Source organism: Rana temporaria, chromosome 1, assembly GCF_905171775.1.
Source record: "Rana temporaria chromosome 1, aRanTem1.1, whole genome shotgun sequence".
In the NCBI taxonomy this organism is placed as follows: Eukaryota; Metazoa; Chordata; class Amphibia; order Anura; family Ranidae; genus Rana; species Rana temporaria.
This window is the reverse complement of record NC_053489.1, coordinates 290492110-290512885: the sequence shown is the minus strand read 5'-3', so window position 1 is coordinate 290512885 and position 20776 is coordinate 290492110. Positions and strand designations below refer to the sequence as shown.

The 20776-nt window shown below is 41.4% G+C and overlaps 1 pseudogene; it reads right to left on the bottom strand.

The window, feature by feature from the left end:
* Positions 1 to 17598: 17598 nt before the first annotated feature.
* Positions 17599 to 20314, bottom strand: LOC120915134 (annotated as a pseudogene).
* Positions 20315 to 20776: the final 462 nt, after the last annotated feature.

The following is a 20776-nucleotide window of genomic DNA, read 5'->3' as shown; positions in this document are numbered from 1 at the left end:
GTATATTGTCCATGTATATAACTCCAGTGCGACTAGCTACATTTTTTTTCATCTCATAGTCCTCTGTGCCCTAAATGTTTGATTCCTCTGGGTACATTTAGTTACTTAATCTGGCAGTTGCCCAGGATTCAGGGGTTTTGGGCCAGATCATCCAATTTCTACATGACCGTATGGGCAGGGCCGATCTGCCCTATAGGCTCACTATGCAAGCCGCTTACACTGTCCTTGGATCCCAAGCAGTGTCTACTGGGTTTATTCCCCAATCGTGATATTATAATCATATTTTCACATTTCTTCATCAGACACTGTTTGGTGCTGGGAAGTTGGTGGCTTGTGAATGGATTCAGGCTTTGCACCCTACTTTCCTAGCCTGAATAGCAGAAGTAAACAACACTTTTCCTTTCAAGAAAGTTATATTTGCCAAAAGGGGCGGTCCTAACAAATATAACAAGATTTGGGACTGATGTTCACAGTATGCAGACACATGTACCTAATGGTACATTGTTGGTATTGAGTGAGTTTTTCTCAACCTTTCCCAACAAAAAGGTGCTTTATTAGTATAGCGTAGGATAACATCAAATATACAAAATTACATAACACAATGCTTGATATACCTAATAGCAGTTGTAAGAGACAAAGTAACTACACATGTGCAGGGGAAGCTTGTATTGGTGCTCAAGGTGCAATTGAAAGTTGAACATGAAGGATGGTGTAACCAGTAAATCACCTCTGGTAAAAACAGGGAAGGCAAAAGAAGGAGAAAGAAAGGGAGAGAGTAGGGTTGCCACATCATCCCTTTAATCCAGGACACACATTTATTACAGAGGTTCTGTGGCTGATTAAGGTAGTAATTAAACTTCCTTGTGCCTTATCTGCATTAAATCAGCCTCAGAACCTGTGTCCTGATTTAAAGGGATGATGTGGCAACACTAGAAGAGGGGGGGGGGCGGTTGAGGACAGAGGGAGAGGAGGATAAATGTGGACAGAAAAGATGGAGAGTAGAAGGCCCAGATGTCCAACTTAGCACTTTAAACATTGTACTTAGTGCAGTATTGTGTGCAATCAACTAGTAGTCTCAGATTGAGGTCCAAGGTGCCCATACCTTATCGTATTTTCACTTACACCCTCTATTCATATATGTGATCTTATACATGGGCAGGGCTGCATCTATCAGTGCTTAAAGCCCCATACACACTATCAGTTTTCCTGATGGTTTTCTCTTCAGGTTTACCAAAACCATCTAATATGAGGTCAAACCTTAAGCGTTTCAATTTGAATGCAATCAGGCAGGTCCTTGTACTACATGGTTTTGGTAAACCTGAAGAGAAAACCATCAGGGAAACTGATAGTGTGTATGGGGCTTTACTAGAAGGATAGAGCTAGGGGGGATGGTGAGATCCACTTTATAAAAATTTCATTTTTGGCATAAAATGAAAGATAGGAAATCAGTAACTTAGAGTGGTCTATATGCATGATTTTGTAGATCTGCTAATGAGCCCTTCCTCAACTTTTAGTGCAATTTTTGATGCTCTGCATTTAGTACAATTTTTGATGCTCTGTTAAAACTATTCTCTCACTGTATTCCTGGCTCTGCCATAGCCTTTTAGGCACTATTTTGTTAACGTTGTCATTTTATTGTATGTGCGCATATCTTTGGAGATAGATGTCACTTAAATGTTTCTATCTTTTTAGTTTTAAAGATGTACCTTACACCGATGATGCCTCATGATGTGTTTGATGCCACCATGTGCTGTGTTTTATAGTTTTGCTTTGTAATGTACCGTTTACAACAATAAACATTTTTTGAATCAAAATTTAGGTAAGTAGACTTTTAAACAGAGGTTACCTGGTTTTGGGGAGGCAAAAAGTAAACATTGTTTAAATTTGCACTTACCCTTTATGGATGCATAGGCAGAGCAAGCTCCTGTCTGATACCGATATGTCAACACAAATAATATTTAGGTGTTTTCTAAGTGATTACAGATTACCATATACTGTAAATTCAACAATCTGTGCCTTCATCTGTGGTACATGTGTGGGGCATGTACAGTTAACTCTAAATACCTGTGTCTAAGTTCCAAGAGATATGATAGGATAGAACATTTCAGTAAATTTTCTATTCCTTTCTGCTGATATAGCAGAGATTCCCATAAAAAGCTCAGTTTTTTTTCTGTCATACTGAACTAAATATCTGAATGCCGTAATGCCGCGTACACACGATTGAAAATTCCGACAAGAAAACTGTGGATTTTTTTTTGATGGAATGTTGGCTCAAACTTGTGTTGCATACACACGGTCACACAAATCTTGTCGGAAATTCCGACCATCAAGTACGCGGTGACTTACAAGACGTACAACGAGCCGAGATCAATGAAGTTCAATAGGCAGTGCGGCTCTTCTGCTTGATTCTGAGCATGCATGTTTTTTTGCAAGTTGAAATTGCATACAGACTAGCGAATTTTCCGATAGAAACTTAAAAAATAGAGAACATGCTCTTAATCTTTTGTTGGCGGAAATTCGCCAGAAAAATTCCAATGGGGCCTACATTCCGATTGTGTGTACGCGTCATAAGAGTTTGTACCTAGTATATCCAGTAAAAATGTTGACACTTTCATTCATATACTGTACAACTCTAGGCCCTGTACACATGGTCGGTCCATCTGATGAGAACGGTCCGAAGGACCGTTCTCATTGGTTAACCGATAAAGCTGACTGATGGTCTGATGTGCCTACACACCATCAGTTTAAAAAACGATCGAGTCCAACGTGGTGACGTAAAACACAACGACGTGCTGAGAAAAATTAAGTTCAATGCTTCCAAGCATGCGTCGACTTGATTCTGAGCATGCGCGGGTTTTGCCCGATCGGTTAGGCGTCCATCGGTTCAATTTTAAAGCAAGTTCTAAATTTTTCGACCGAAGGATAACGGACCGATGGGGCCCACACACGGTCGGTTTGGACCGATGAAACTGAACTTCAGTCCGTTTTCATCGGTTTTGTCCGATCGTGTGTACAGGGGCTTAGATATATACTTCTTTATACTTCCTAATCAAAGGGCAGTTGTTATGCATGTAACTGCTATGTGTGTCACAGTGCTGCAGTGTTTTCACAATCCATGACTTTGCAAGAAAAGAGACCTAACATTCTGCAAAGTGGCAAAAGCCGTGCGGGACATTGCTTGGACATATGTACTTAATATTTATCTTCACTGTGGTGTGGGTTCATAACATCTGCCGTATGTGTATAGAAGGGGCTGACTTTGGTCTTTGGGAGGGGCTGGAGAACAGTTGAGTAGATCTGGGTCTGGTATATGTTTCAACTTCTAAATATTGCTTAATTTTCCTTGCTCATATTTCGCATAAAACAGCGTTAGAAAAAAACGGTGTTTTACCCATGAAAAACCGTTGCCTTCCCTGGCTGCACTTATCATTCAATTGCTCTCCTGTTGCTCCATTTGGCCACATGCAGGGGAGCACTTGACACACTCCCCTTGAATCATGTCATAGAGTTGGTATTTTGTGATTGGCTGTTTAGGCACCCAGAACTGTTCCATGGGGGTAGAGATAGAGGCCGCGATTCAGATACATTGTCGTATCTTTGAGCGGGCGTAGCGCATCTCATATGCGCTACGCTGAAGTAACATTAAGAGGCAAGTACTGTATTCAGAAAGCACTTGCTCCCAAAGTTACGTCGGCATATCGTAAATTGGCCGGCGTAAGCCCGCGTAATTCAAAGTAGCAAGGCAGTGGGCGTGTTGTATTGTAATGAAGCGTGACCCCATGTAAATGCATGGCCGATCGAACGGCGCATGCTCAGAATCACGTCACAAATACTCCCTAAGATACGTTGGCTCAATGCTTTTTCGACGTGAACATAACTTACGCCCAGCGCCATTCACGTACGACTTATGCAAACGACGTAAAATACGACGCTGTTCCGACGTTTCTGACGTCCGTACCTTAACGTGACTTGCCCCTGCTTTGTGAGGGGTAAACTTACGCCGGACATACGCCTTACGCAAACGGCGTAGCTAAATCCGACGGGCGCAAGTACGTTCGTGAATCGGCGTATCTAGGTCATTTGCATATTCGACGTGTAAATCTACGGAAGCGCCCCTTGCGGTCAGCGTAAATATGCACCCAAGTTACGACAGCGTAAAGAGACTTACGTCGGTCGTATCTTGCAAAATTCAGGCGTATCTCAGTTCCTGCATATGCGAATAGATACGACGGCGCGCATTTGGACTTGCGAAGGCTTATCTGGAGATACACCGTCGTAAGTCCTTTCTGAATCCGGGCCAGAGTCTTTAGCCCTGTGTAAGTTCTAAGTCCCTACTTGGAGCTTATACAGGACTTCCTCTCTTCTGTCTCTCTGAATAAATGGACAGGTGAGTGTCAGGAAGACAAAGGAAAGGTGTGTATTTGCAGCTGGGAAGGGAGAACTTAACATAAAGCCAAAACTATTAACATTTATTTTAGATAGATTAGGGAATAGTTGTGACATGTCCCATGAGCAGTATAAAGAGCTACAGTTTAAGATGGAAGAATTTTCTGTATCTGTGCCACACTAATCAAAAGTATGAATGGTGTTAGGGGGATAGTTGAGCACATTGTAATTGTGACATATTGAAGTTTGGGTCCAGACCATGCTGGTTCTGAGATCTTTTAATTTACTGTCTCACAGTGGGCTGGTAAATGGGATTAAATTTAGGAGAGAACGTGTTAGCTTAATAATAAAGCAGTTCAAAAAGCAACTGTAATGTCCAAAGAGCAATACCATATAGCAACAAATGATATTTTATCTTACATCAATATAAAGCTTTCAAAATAATGAAAGGCTATTTTCATTGGCATTTGGTTGTCGTGAGTTATTGCACACTGTCTTATTAAAGAATGACCATTTGTATACTTTTACAGTTTCTCACAATAAAAATACATCCCACCGCAGAATGCAGTAAAAATTATTTTATAATTGTGTCCAGGTTTTCAAGAACACTTAATGCTGCTTAATATAATTATTACTATAAACATTTTATATTACAAGTATAGGAGACAAATACCAATAACCATATGTGGTTTGCAAAAGGTATTTTTCTTTTTGATTAAACACACTTTGCTTTACATTTGCTTATTAAAATATGTTATTGAAATCTTGTGGATGGCAAAGATGCAAATAATAGTGTAATCGGTAAACACCCTGGGTGGTCTCTTGGCATCAATGTGCATTTGATTTCTCTGAGCAAATATTTTCAGTCATTATTAGAAGAATAATATAATCTTTAGAGAGAGGTAAACTGTTTTTCATTAAAAGGCATAGTTGAAAAAGTATGTACATATATAAATACAAACAGTATATATATATATATATATATATATATATATATATATATATATATATATATATATATATATATATATACAGTATATTTACAATATATATCAAGCTAAACAAAACTTAGTAAAAAAACAATGAATGTCAAAAGAAATGATTAATACTCTAAGCGAAATTCAGCGCCTAAATACCTAAACATAAGATCATCTTGCAGGAACTCAACAAATCATGATAAGCAAGGTACAAAATATATGGCTTGAAACATTATTAACTGTCATCTAGATAAACTGCAGGAAAACGCCAGTTCTTGCAGCTATGAGCAAAACTCTGGAGCTAATATTGGAACTTTTAAAAAAGATGCTATGCGTTGTATGTTTAAATGTGTATTATGCCGTGAATGTCTTTTTTTATAAATAATATTAATATTTTTCCTTAAATGAAGTCCCTAATACTCTCCTACTAAAGGGAAATATTACTTTCTCTTGAATTCCAGCCCTGCACCCCTTTGATAGGTCCCTTCTAGTCTACCCATATAGGCAAGAACAGACCCCTTACCCAGAGGAGGTCACCCCTAAAGAATATAACATCATGATGCTTTTTCAAATACATTTCTTTACCAAATTCCACCAGCAAAAGGTGAAGTTTTAAAACGTAAATCCTGGTCTTGTGAAATCTGTGACACAGATTGACTGCTGAAAGGCTGGCACAGGTTGAGCTGGGTTTTCTGAAAGGAGAATTTCAGTGCTTCTGCTGTGGATTTTGAAGTGAAAAGAGTTATAGAGGTTTGTGAGGGCTTGTTTAAATGTCCATTTACTGCTTGTTAAGAATATTTAAAGACTTGTAAATTCGTAACCCGGCAACAGGTTTACATTTGACTGATTAAATTTGCATTTCCAAAAAAGTTCTTCGAGGCTTTCTAACAGTTAATATTTGTCTTATTCCATTCCAAAATAATAGTGTAATCATTTCTGTTTATTGCACTGTTTTATTGAGGAGGTTTTTTTTGGTCATTACTGTGGATATGCGTAAATTTCCAATAACACTGGTGATTAGTATAAGTTCCCTTCTTACAACGGCCATTATTGTAGAAATTGCCTTTTATATTGGTGGTCAGGCCAGTATAAATACTTCATTACATTGGTGGTCAGGCCAGTATAAATACTTCATTACATTGGTGGTCAGTGTAGAGTCCTTCATTACATTGGTGGTCAGTGTAGAATTCCCAGTTAGATTGGGGTCAGTGTAAATGCCCTCATTACATTGGTGTTCAGCGTATAATTCTCTCCTGCTGACCACCAATATGACTAATGAGATTTACAGACTTTACAGTTTGTAAAAAAATAAATAAAAATAGCTGATTTGCTGATGTTCTTCAGGGCAATTTTCGTCTTAATTAATACCATTGTCAGTACATTCTTCTTCCACCTTTCACTGATGCCAGTCATTTATCCTCCAGCTAACCAACAATCTTAGTTTTTTTTCTGACCACTGAAATTAGGGAATTTTTTCCCTCACTGACTGCCGACACAGTGCGCTTTTTTTCTCCCAGGAGCCACTGATGCAAGGGCATTTTTTACCCCAGTGATGCCTAGGCATTTTTAACTCCTACTGCTCAGGATTTCTTTCTTCCACTGATGCCAAGGCACTTTTTATTTCACTTACCAGAAATGTATAGACATTACCTGACCACTGCATTCTGTGCATTATGATGTTCATTGTATAGTCCTGACTACTGTGCTCTGTATGTGATGTATATGATGTTTAGGGCATTGCATAGACCTGACCTCTATATGCTATGCTGTGTGTTACATAGTTCTGGCGAAAGTGTTTATTTTCTCAACAGTTGCTTGTTGTTGTATAATGTGTAACTATTCTTCAAGTTAGGGTCAGCAAAATGTTACCTTTCTGTCTATAATGTTTTTTACATTCAATAGGAGAACCCAGAATACAATGAGGCCACACTGGGGAGGGATAGGTGGCACTTCATTGTACTGTAAAAATGATCGGGCAGCTCTACAGCTGCCTGGATCACTTTTACATGACAGCAGAGAGCTGGCTGGAAAATGCAGTTCCAACCTTATGGCTGCAGCAGCAGCCGTGAGCTTGCTTTACAGCTCCCCTCCCTTTGCCTACCAGAACAATTATAAATGTACATTGGTAGACAAGGGGTTAAAGCCAGTACAAAGGATAACCAGTGGTTAAAAAAACAAAAAAAAACACAGGTGGGTTAAACCAGTCAATTTTGTGAGATGTGGCTGGAGCTTCATTTTTTAGTTTTAGACAGAGCAATGGCTTGTACACACGATGAGAATATTTGACGATGATTTTTTGCATGCTAATCTTAGATGATAAGGTTACTAAAGTTATGAAAATTGTCATACAACAGAATACAACTTCAGAAGTGATGTAATGTGTTGCGTTGTATTGCAATGTATTCTTTCATTTCTGAGTATGCGTGGTCTTGGTCTTGCAATTTTTTGGGATGAATACTGTGCTAATTAAACAAAAATCCTAAGTTCTTGCATCGCACAAGAAAAATTGTCATGTTTGTCCCTTCAGATAATTTGGAATGAACTGTCGTGATCTGCTATGGAAGCCTGCGTACTAACGATCAGATTATCGTACAATTGCTTTGAAATCTGTATTTTTTTGTTTGATTTTCTGATCGTGTGTACTAGGCTTAAAGAAGCCTTATGCCGCGTACACACGATCGGTTTGTCTAATGAAAACGGTCTGATGGACCGTTTTCATCAGACTAAACCAATCGTGTGTCGGCCCCATCGGTTAAAAAATTAGGAACTTGTTTTAAAATTATTTGATGGATAAAAAACCTATAGAAAAAAACGATTGCCTGTAGGCACGTCCATCGGTTAAAAATCCACGCATGCTCAGAATCAAGTCGACGCATGCTTGGAAGCATTGAACTTCATTTCTTCCGGCATGTAGTTGTGTTTTACGTCACCGCGTTCTGACACAATCGTTTTTCTAACTGATGGTGTGTAGGCACGACTGATCGTCAGTCAGCTTCATCGGATAACTGATGGAAAAATCCATCAGACCGTTTTCATCGAATGGACCGATCGTGTGTACAGGGCATGAAAGAACTCTGGGAAACATTTTAATTTTTTTTTGCAGTGGGGCTGTGCCCAGACTACATAAGTTACCTACTTGTTTTTGTCTAGGGGATTGCAGAGCGGAGAGATATACTTACCTAATCCGCAGATCCGCCAACGGCCCTAACAGACTTGTGAATGGACTGTTCCTGATGTCATCACCCCCCCATAGATCGGTTCTGGATGTGAGGATGGTAGGAACAGTCCACTGCTGTACATGGGTGAGCAAGGTTATCCAGAGGATTGAAGGACCTGGGTAAGTACAGCACCCTTAGACTAAATGAGCAGTTAACCCATGCAGCACGGAAGAACACATTTTTTTTATGGAGTTCTGTTTTAAGGAAAGATTAAAGATTACAATTTCCATTAGGCTTAACTACTATCTGGGGGCTGCATTAGTGAGATTTCTCCTCACCTTTAACCAGACAGAAATCTGCAACAGGCAAACAGACAACAATAAAAAGCTGACAAGGTTTCTAGCATTCTCCTATATAAGCCCCAAACATCAGTAAAACTTGACAGGAGTTCTAATCCTTCCCAGCTTGAAAATTAAACACAACATTTTTGTTTATAGGTATACCCCAGGGACGTAGATAAGGAGGGAGTTTTAGGGGTTGAACCCCCCCAGAGCATCAGAGCAGAAGTAGTAATGTTATGTGTGCTTCAACTACATTGTCGCACACTCGGCAGGCACTGACTCACACACACTGTTGTGTGCTGCCTGAGCCTGCTGTTACACCATCCAACCAACTGGGTGCATGAGCCCGGGCTGTTGGGCTCGGCTTGGGCTGAGGGAGGCTCTGTCAGCAGGGAGGGGTGGGCCAGGAGCTCCATTGATTCTCTGACCCTGCCCTGCCCCGCCCCATGTAGTCTGTATGTGCTTGGAGCAGTGAGGCAGGGCTAAGAGTGCCTCCCCTGTACATCTGAGAGCCCTGCCCCGGACCGCTGAAAGCTCCACCCCTACAGCAAAAAAGCCCCACCCCTTTCCGCAGAAAGCCTGCCCCCGGACCTCTGAGAGTGGGAGGTGAGCCTGCTGGCCAGGTAGGTCTTTCTGACAATACACACTGCCTGTAGACAGTAAACTCACTGCTATGCTAAACCCTCCCTGACAGTGTTGTTTATCCCCCTGTATAGCTGTGCATTGCTGAAAGTTAGAATTTTAAAAATGGCTACTTGATCATCTCCTGTAGTCGCAGCCGCAGTCTCTGGTCATTTCCTGTAGTCACAGCCGCAGTCTCTGGTCATTTCCTTTAGTCGCAGCCACAGTCTCTTGTCATTTCCTGTAGTCACAGCCGCAGTCTCTGGTCATCCCCTGTAGTCTCTGCCGCAGTCTCTGGTCATTTCCAGTAGTCGCAACCGCAGTCTCTGGTCATCTCCTGTAGTCCCATCTGCAATTTCTGGTCATTCCCTGTAGTTTACAATCTGGTTATTCCCTGTAATCGCAGCCACAGTCTCTGGTCATTCTGTAGTCGCATCTGCAGTCTCTTATTATTCCCTGTAGTCACATATACAGTCTCTGGTCATTCCCGGTAGTCACATTTGCAGTCTCTGGTCATTCTCTGTAGTCGCATCCGCAGTCTCTGGTTATTCCCCGTAGTCACATCTACAGTCTCGTCATTCCCTGAAGTCTCTAGTTATCTCCTGTAATCCATCTGCAGCCTATGATTATCTGTGCATTTGGCTTGTGGCTGCAGCTACTGTGACATCAATGGGCAAGTTTAATGGCGGCACCGTGAAGCTAAGCATTGATGTCAGGGCAATGTGTAGTCAATGATGCAGCTGCTATGTTCATTTAGAGGTAGGTGGTCAAGGGGTGGTTATGTTTAATCATCCCATTTGAGTCCCCGTTCACATTGACTGCGGCTTTGAAATCGTGCAACTTCATGTTGACTTGTCATGCAATTTGACAGGTCAAATCGCACAAGTTGCTCCAATGTATATCCAAAATACACCCAATCTGGTCATGCCCACTACTCTCTGCGGCAGGCTCAACAGAATTTGTTTTCATCTGTATCCCAGGAGTGCTGGTATTTTGTCACACTGCTGTAATCTCTAGCAATCAATCAGTTATCGGTAATGATAAGCAGTAATCTATCACTACCAATCAGTGATCAGTAATGTTCAGTAACCTCTAGCAGCCAATCAGTAAGCAGTAATAATGTGCAGTAACCTCTAGCAGCCAATCAGCAAGCAGAAATGATGTGCAGTAACCTCTAGCAGCCAATTAGCAAGCAAAAATGATATGCAGTAACCTCTAGCAACTAATCAGTGAGCCGCCTGATCTGCCGCAGTAAACTGATTTTGAAAATGTTTGGCCAGGGTCCATTGAATTTTAAAGAGGGCCCTGGCTCTCACTGCTCCGCCTCTTCTTGACTTGTCCAGCCGCAGCCTCCAAGACAGGAGGAAGCACTAAGCTGAATGGGAGCAACTGGCACCTACCCGCCCACCAATCATCTCTATTTCGATTGATTCTGCCTCCTTGCAGTGCCGCTTCCCACCTTTGGGTGCCGCTTGAGGAGCTGGACCCACAAGGCTGCTGTTAGCTGACAGCCTGCCATGTGGACGAAGATGTGGATGATGTTCTGAAGTGCAGCTGGCTGCTGCTGCGATTTTTATCGGGACTGCGACATTATGGCGGACATATCAGACACCTTTGACACATTTTTTGGGACCATTGGACCATTGGCATTTAAAAATACACTGGTTACTGTAAACATGTCACTGACAGGGAAGGGGTTAAAACTAGGGAGCGATCAAGGGGTTAACTGTGTTCCCTATGTGTGTGTTCTAATTGTGGAGGATGGGACTGACTATAGGAGATGAGAGATTGTGGTTCCCAGATTGTAGGAACTCATGATCTCTCTCTCCTTGCAGAACAGGGACGTGTGTGTGTTTACACACACACGTCCCTGTTCTGCCTCTTGTGCCCGCAATTGCTCGTGGCCGCCGGTCATGAGTATCGGCACCCTTGCTGTGCAGCCTGCTATACCGCTTAAAGGGACCTTTGTACACTAGGGATGAGCTTTGTGTTCGATTTGAACATTGTCTGTTCGTACGTTTGACGAATTTTGAACAAAACGGGTCGTTTGCGCCCAATTCGAGTGACGCGCAACGGCCCATAATTCACTGCGGCATTGCGCACTGATGATTGGTCAAGCATGCACCATGACCCTGCATGCTTGGCCAATCACAGCGTGCAAAAAACGAAGAACCATAATTGGACAAAGCCAGGGTGGTTTTGGCCAATTATGGCTCAGGGGGTTTAGTACATGCCTTACTGCCTTACATGCCTTACTTACTGAAAATAAGTCAGTCAGTCAGTTAGAGAGAGAGAGATAGAGAGAGACACAGGGTCTTTTCCACCAGATAGATAGATAGATAAATAGATGGGGCAGGCTAGTCAGTTTAGTTAAATTTACAGTGTGTAGAGGATATATATACATCCTAGGCGTTGTACATATATTTATACACTGTATAGCTTAGCTACATCATCTATTCCTATTTGTTAGGCAGTAGATTGTGCCAGCTGCAGTGCTCTAACGTGTTGTATTGCCTGTATGCTGTTTAGTTTACACCTAAACATAGTACTCAGTGTTAGTGGACGTGTGCTATTTAATTGCACATAAACGCAGTTGCTGTTACTGCACGTGTGCTATTTAATTGCACATAAACGCAGTTGCTGTTACTGCATGTGTGCTATTTAATTGCACATAAACGCATTAGCTGTTACTGCACGTGTGCTATTGATTTGCACATAAACGCAGTTGCTGTTACTGCACGTGGGCTATTTGATTGCACATAAACGCAGTTGCTGTTACTGCACGTGGGCTATTTAATTGCACATAAACGCAGTCGCTCTTACTGCACATGTGCTTTTTTTTTGCCCATAAACGCAGTCGCTCTTACTGCACGTGTGCTGTTTTTTTGCCCATAAACGCAGTCGCTCTTACTGCACGTTTGCTGTTTTTTTTGCCCATAAACGCAGTCGCTCTTACTGCACGTTTGCTGTTTTTTGCCCATAAACGCAGTCGCTCTTACTGCATGTGTGCTGTTTTTTTGCCCATAAACGCATTAGCTGTTACTGCACGTGGGCTATTTAATTGCACATAAACGCAGTTGCTGTTCCTGCACGTGGGCTATTTAATTGCACATAAATGCAGTTGCTGTTACTTCACGTGGGTTATTTAATTGCACATAAACGCAGTTGCTGTTACTGCACGTGTGCTGTTTTTTTGCCCATAAATGCAGTCGCTCTTACTGCACGTGTGCTGTTTTTTTGCCCATAAACACAGTCGCTCTTACTGCACGTTTGCTGTTTTTTTGCCCATAAACGCAGTCGCTCTTACTGCACGTGTGCTATTTAATTGCACATAAACGCAGTTGCTTTTACTGCACGTGGGCTATTTAATTGCACATAAACGCAGTTGCTGTTACTGCACGTGGGCTATTTAATTGCACATAAACGCATTAGCTGTTACTGCACGTGTGCTATTTATTTGCCCCAGGGAGGTCAGGATTGGCACTGGGTCTTGTAATGACCTGGGGGGAGTGGTGGCGGGGAAACTCATGCTAGTTTTTTCAATGATTTTCATCCATATTGCAGGGGCCAAACATTACATTAAAGCCGCAAGCAGTATTAAATTACTTTTTTCTGAGAGTAATCTCATGTTGTGCAGGGACATTTCTAAACACGTGCCACTACTATAGACACCCAGCAGGTACGATATTTAAAGGATTTTTTTTTTCACTTTAAGCATCATTAAAATCGCTGCTCCAGAAAAAACTACAGTTTTTAAAACTTTTCTTTCCATTGATACATGTTCCCTGGGGCAAGACCCGGGTTCTCAAAAACGTTTTCCAACAATAACTTGAATATTGGGCTTTAAAATGAGCACTTTTGAATTCGAATGTTCGAGTCCCATAGACTTCAATGGGGTTCTAAATGTTCGCGCGAACGATCGGTCCGTTCGAAAGTTCTGGTGCGAACCGAACGCGGGTATGTTCGGCTCATCCCTAGTGTACACCTACGGCGGTTCGCGGGATCGTGCCAACCTGCCGCCGTATAGCGATGCGGCAAGCGGTTAAAAATACTTTTAGTTAGTACTTGCTGCTGAACCCCCCCAGAGCAAAAATGTATCTATGGCCCTGGTATACCCATATATGATATCATTATTATTACTTACCATTAGCAGCTGTATATGAAAATCTTAGTGCTATCTTTACATAGGCAGTACTTAAATGTGTACAAGGCAGTACTTTACTAAAGTTATGTACATATTTATATGACTATCCGTAATCTCTATTCAATATGGTGATATGATAAATGTTAAATTGTCAGCATGGCTGCTTTTGTTGATATATCTACTATTTTAGAAGAAACGAGAAGTTTAGGATTATTATTTTTTTGAGTTTGGCAATAGGTACATAAAATTAAACCAACCACTTACATTTTTTTCTACCTTGACAAAAACATGTTTAAATGAGGTCATAGTAATTAATTAAATAGCGTGATATTTTGGCTCTGTAAAATCAAACATTTTACAGCAGGCTGTAATAGAAAGAAGAGTGCAAACAGCTGCAAGATCCACTGTCCAAGACCTGGAACAATAGCAATCTCTTTGAGACTGAAATGTTCTAATAATGTAGCATTTTAGCACACAGTACTGAATTTCATGATCTCTCTGGAATTCTTTCTCAATGACCTGTAACCACATATTGAAACACTGTGCTTGAACTTTTATGAAAGTAAAAGCAAACTTCCAAATCTAACAGAAGACTTCCATACCTTGTTATACTTTGGATAAAAAGAAAACCTCTAAAACAAATGACTTCTTTCTATTTCAGTAATAGGTTGTCACAAAGTTGCCTTCAAGATCCATTGCTGTATGGGAAAGACAACTCTCATGTGACCCACTGATATTCTTTGTCTTCCTTCCCTTGCTATGGTGTGCCATAGTTCTAAGCAAAATGATTTAGCAGTGTATCACTTGTTCCCTAGTAATTAAGGGAACCCGTGAGGACAGAAAATATAGTAACTGCCATTGCACAGCTGTTGTTACAGGTGCAGGTTCTGGGGATGTCAGTCTGATCATGGCTTCATTACTTAAAGTGAAAATAAAACCTTAGGGCCAGATTCAGATACCTTTAGGCGGGTATAGCGTATCTCCTATACGCTACACCGCCGTAACTTTGACAGGCAAGTTACGCCAGAAGTTACCGCGGCGTAGCGTATACGGGCCGGCGTAAGCCCGCCTAATTCAAAACTGGCTGGTAGGGGGCGTATTGTATGCTAACTAATCGTGACCCCACGTCTTTGACGTTTTTAACGAACGGCGCATGCGCCGTCCGTGAAAGTATCCCAGTGCGCATGCTCCAAATTACGCCACAAATAGTCAATGCTTTCGACGTGAATGTAACTTACGCAAAACCCTATTCGCGAACGACTTACGCAAACGACATAAACCGTAAAAAAATTTACGCTGGCCCGACGTCCATACGTAACATTGCGTACGCCTCATAGAGCAGGGGTAACTATACGCCGGAAAAAGCCTTACGCAAACAACGTAAAAAAATGCGCCGGGCGCACGTACGTTTCCTAATTTGCATATTCGACGTGTAAATCTCCGGAAGCGATTAGAAAAATGAACAAACTTTCTTAGAACATTCTTTTCCTAAGAATTTTCATTTGAAATTCTACCCATCTATGACCAGCTTTACAGACTGGCTGGAGACTGCACTTTCCACCATTCAACTCTTTCCTATGAGGACTCGATGTTCAGGGAAGCAGCACTGAGAGCAGGACTCAGCAGCATGTAAAGTAAACTGAAAGCGCTGGCATAAGAATTGTAATTAATAGTTTACTAGGGAATGTTTATTTTATTGTGCTCAATGCATTATGCTAAAAAAAAAAAAAAAGATTAGGGTATAATATTACTATAACTCCCACAATTTAACTGTTTTCTAAAACGTTTACATTCAAGACATGTCTTGAATGGTAACTGTCAAGCCTTGTACACACGCACAGTTTTCTTGGCAAGAACCAGCAAAAAAAAGTGCTGGCAGAGCTTTCTTGCTGAGTATATCGTGCGTGTGTACGAGGATTTCAGGTTTCTCGGCAAGAAAACTGGCCAGAATCTCTACGAGAAAAATAGAGAACCTGCTCTCTATTTTCCTCGTCGTATTTTCCTGCCGAGAAACCCGAGCGTCTGTATACTTAGCTGTCGCCGTGGAAACTCGCGCATGCTCGAAATGACTTTGACGCATGCGCGGTAGCTTCCAAGGGCAGCGTAGGGTGTAGCAAGATTGCGGCGACGGCATTAATTGTTACGAGCGCATGCTCGTCGTAGTCGATCACGTCACCGTGTTCTTGCCATTTAAAAGAACAGCGGTTCTTTTGAATTCAGTGTGTGTACACTCGGCCGACAAGAGATTCCTGCCAAGAATCTCATCAGGAAAAACGTTTTTTACCTGACGAGATTCTGGGCCGTGTGTACAGGGCTTTACAGTTACTAGTGCACTTATGTCAGCTCTCAATGGAACTGGCAAATGCAAACAGAGGCTAAGATTCCAGCTTTCATAGATGTAATGGCTAGGAGGGTTTAGTTCTCCTTTAATTACTCACTGTCAAAAGTTCAGACTGTTCAAACGTCAAAGAAAAGTTCCCTCTTTTGTCACTAAAAAGCTAGACTTTGAGTTTCAGTCCAATATAGACTTAGCTTAAAGTGGCTATAAACCCCAGACATGAAATATGAATAAAGCACATATTTCTATAGTTTTTATTTGCCTTTCGCCAAACACTGGGTGTGATTTCTCTCTGCAGCCATGTTCCTCTGTTTTTCTTTTTTTAAAGAAAATACTTTATTGAAGACTTAATTGACTTTAAAGACTTTATTGAACATTTTCCACGGGATACAATCGACAATCCAATGGCCAGGTCTTTGCAGGCAGTGACCAGAGAGAAGATAGACAGTCCAAGTCAACAATGAGTAGGCAGTCAACCAGGCTGGTAACTCTGAAAGTACCATTAAAAGTTTTGGCAGGGATTCTGTACGTACCATTGGAAGTATTAGCAGGGATTCTGGAAATCCTGGCAAAAATTTTGGAATGTAACACTTGCTTATCTGAAATCACGCTATAATTTGTTTAATTTTTTGGAAGGAACGTTGAAACTGTAATATCATGTCCAACTACAGTAGAGGGACTTCCATGTGCTGGGAGAACAGTAAATGAAATATTTTCTTCACTGTGTCAGCATGCTTCTGTGCAAGCTCCCAATCTGGGGACCAAGCTGCTGCTGACAACCACAGTCCTGTGGAGGCACGCAGCGCGGCGATCTGTGGTGCGGCGTGTCAGTCTGACACACTGCTACACTGATCTCGGTAAAGAACCTCTGACACTGATCACGGCGTAAACAGGAAGAGCCATTTATCGGCTTTTCCTCACTCGTGTCTGACAGACGCGAGTAGAGGAGAGCCGATCGGCGGCTCTCCTGACAGGGGGGTCTGCGCTGATTGTTTAAAAGCAAATTCTCCCCCACAGATGCCCACACTGGACCACCAGGGATGCCCCCAGGACCACCAGGGATGGCAATAAAGGATGCCCAACAGGTATGCCACCCTCTTTCCCTTTACAACTACCTACCCCCAACTAGGCCTTACTCCGTACATTTAAGTCTGTGTATGGTACTGTATATTTAGGAAGCTTTCTTCTTCTCCTCCTTAGAATTTGTAACACCATGCCATTTAATTGAATAATGTATGATTCTACATTAATACACCCTATTCTACTAGTCTTGCTTTTCTCTTCATCCCCTCCCCTCACGTATTCTAAGTGCAGACCCACACTTTTTCAGTCTACCCCCTCATCTGAAACCCAATGGCTTATATATTAATTGGTTCATTAAACACTAGAGGTCTGAACTCATGAAATAAGCGCACACAACTATTCCTCCTACCTCAAAGACTGTTTTAGTAACCAATTACACAGACCTTTCATAACCTCTCCTCATTATATAATGAATCCCTCCACATCAAGATAGCAATGGGGTAAAATAGCTTCGTACACCTGATTTGCTAGCTTATGCTTGTTACAATTATTCAGTTACATGACTGTTTTTGTTTTAATTGGATATGTATTTGTTGATCATAGTCACTCTTTAAGTGTTTGAGTAGGCGGGTCTGTTGACATTGCTGCTACCCAGCAACCAGGTAAACTCTGCATGACAATCAAGGTGAGATGACATTGAGAAGATGATCAGCCAACACAGAGAAATACAGTTCTGGGAAAGTAGTGGGGAACATCAAACATATAAGGAAAACAGCAATAGGCTGATTACCTTACAAATAACCACGAACACAAATAGATTAATGAACTAGGGTGTATGGGGAAACAGAAGGAAAAATATGGAAGTAGAACCCACAAAGGAAAACAAGGTAAAACAATGCAAATACACCTGGTAACAAACAAATACTGATAACAACAGCAAAAAAGCACAACATAAACAGTTGAACCCCACTGAAGTCAATGGAGAAATCTGTTAAAAACAGTAATGGACATGTTTTATATTAATACTAGGGTTGTCCCGATACCACTTTTTTTTTTTTTTTTTAAGGGTAATATACAAGGTAATTATTTTTAGTAATTCTATAAACACAACATTAGAAAATGTAATCAATGTCTCTACTTTATCCTTTTTCAGCATATCCATCTGTGTCCATGTCATTGTGTGGGCGTTGAGCTGCCCCATCTCCTGATCCAGCTTTCGCACTGTTCTGTCCAGTTCAGACCTCTGATTCTGAAGCTGTTCAACCTCTGATCTCAGAGCTTCTACATTGCAGTTCCGTTCAACGCCCTCCAGTTCCCACTCCATTTTTAGAAGTTCTTCATCAAGTTCCTGCAGTCTGTCAGAGGAACCTTCCAGTTGCTGTAGCTCAGATTTGATGTTCCTGAGGTCTCCCTGTTTTTTGTTCTGCATAGAAGACTTTAACTCAATAGTCCTCTCCAGGCCTGTCTTCTTGTCTCTGATCTCATCTATTTGTCTCTGTTTAGCTGCTTCTTTGTCTGAAAACTCCTTCATTGTCTGATTAGCCTTCATTTCATATTTTTCTTGTCTTTCTTTGACTAATTTCTGAAAGCTTACTATCTGTCTCTAACTAAATGGTGTTCGCTCAAATCCATCAAGCTCCAGTTGTGCTGCCAAGGTCTTCATAAGTGAGTCTCGAGTTCTGATATGTTGCTGGTGCTGGTCAGCCTCCATCTGCAGGCGGCCCTGCTGGACCAGCAATTCCCCCTTTTCTTGGTTCAATCTCTGGCAGTCTTTAACTACTCCTTCCAGCTTTCGCTGGTAATCATTGAGCTTCCTTTCCTTGTCTCTCACAGTCTTCTGGTGATTGTGGTACATTTCATTAAGCTCTTCATCTGTCCCCTGGAAAATCTTTTCTATTTTATCTTCTAAATCCTGATTGTCCTTTTCCATGTTCTTTTTCCTGCTTTCCAATGCTGTTATATCATTATCCAGCTTCATTACTTTAGAAAGGATTTTCTGAATTTCCATCAACCGACTTTTGAGTGGTTCAAGTTGGTTATCAATAGACATCACATTCTCTTTAGGCCTCGTACACACGGACGGACTGTTTTCATCGGACATGTCCGCTGCCGGATTTTGGTCTGATGGTTCAAACCAAAATCCCTGCGTACAGGATACGCAGTGACATGGCCGCGCCGTCGCAGCGATGATGACGCGGCGACGTGCGCGACCCTGGAAGGTTAATGCTTCCACGCATGCGTCGAATCACTTTGACGCATGCGAGGGCTTTTGGCCGAGCGGACATGTCCGGTAAGTCGTACAGACGACCGAACATGTCCGACGGACAGGCTTCCAGCGGACATGTTTCTTAGCATGCTAAGAAACATTTGTCCACTGGAAACCTGTCCGATCCGCCGGAAAATTGTCCGGTCGGATGTACAGACGACCGAACATGTCCGCTGAAACTGGTCTGCGGACCAGTTTCAGCAGACATGTTTGGTCGTGTGTACGAGGCCTTAGAGGCTGCTAACTGGGTCTCTTTACTCCGTAGCTGGTCTTGGATTTCTCTTGCTTTCTCCTTATTCTGTTTTAGATACTTCAGCTCTGCTTGACATTCTTTCACCCGCTGTCCTTGCTTCTGCCTCACCTGACGCAAAGTTTCCAAGGCTTTAATATACCTGGTTGCTGAAAAGATCTCATCAAACTTTGTCTTCAGCTGTCTCCCCTCTCTCAGAGGCCAGTTGGAATCTTCCTGGTGACAGAAGATTACACTGTTCAGAACGGCGGGGGACACTCCTAATGTACTGATCATCTCTATGTCCATTTCTGCACATTTCTGCACATTTCGTACTAAGACTGACTTTCTCTCCATGCTTCATTCTGGTGATCACTCCTTCCAATGTTTTAAATTCAGTTTTTTTCCCTTTCTGTGTGCATACCATAGACCGTTGAACAGCCATAAGCTGTCCATTGACATCTCGGAGTTAAAGACAAATCTGTGCTCTAACATCTGTTTCATGAGCAACCTTTGGATCGTGGACAAAAGTGTTTCCTTTAGACCCAGGTGGAAAATCACCCGTTGTGATATACTTGAGGCACTCAATAATAGTAGTTTTCCCTGCTCCATTTGGTCCTACCAAAATTGTCAGCGGAGTAAAGAAAGTTATGACTTGCTTGTCCTTATCCTCTACTCCAAAGCTTCGCACACCGAGTATGCTAATTTTCTCTATTTTTGACATCTTGAAGGTTTTTGCCTTTTTGTCTGATCAAGCAAAAAAAAAAATCCGATCTACTAGCAATGTGTAATAATGATTCCCAAAGTACGATCCATACAGTGTGGGAAATCTACCTTTCTGATACCATTTTTTAAGACCGAGTGCAAGTACCGATAACGATTACCGATACTTTTTTTTTATGTCACTTGACAGTATTTATTTTTTTACAATTTTTTTAAATATTTTTTAATTTTTATTTTTATTTTTAACAATGCTTTCTTTTTTTTAAGGGGGGAGGGGGAAGGTGTCTGTGTGTTTTTTATTAAAAATGTTATTATTTTTTACAATAATTTTTTTTATTATTTATTGCAATACTTTTTTCTTTTTTTTTTTATCAGCCCTGTTAGGGGGCTTTGGTGAGATATCAGGGGTCTTAACAGACTGTCACACAAGTTGTGGCCTAAATTTGTAAAGAAATTCGATTTTATTGCATATGTTTTAGAACAGAAAGTAGAAAATACTGTTTGTTTTCTAAATTTTCTGCCTTTTTTCGTTAATATAAAAAATAAATAATCCAGTGGTGATCAAATACC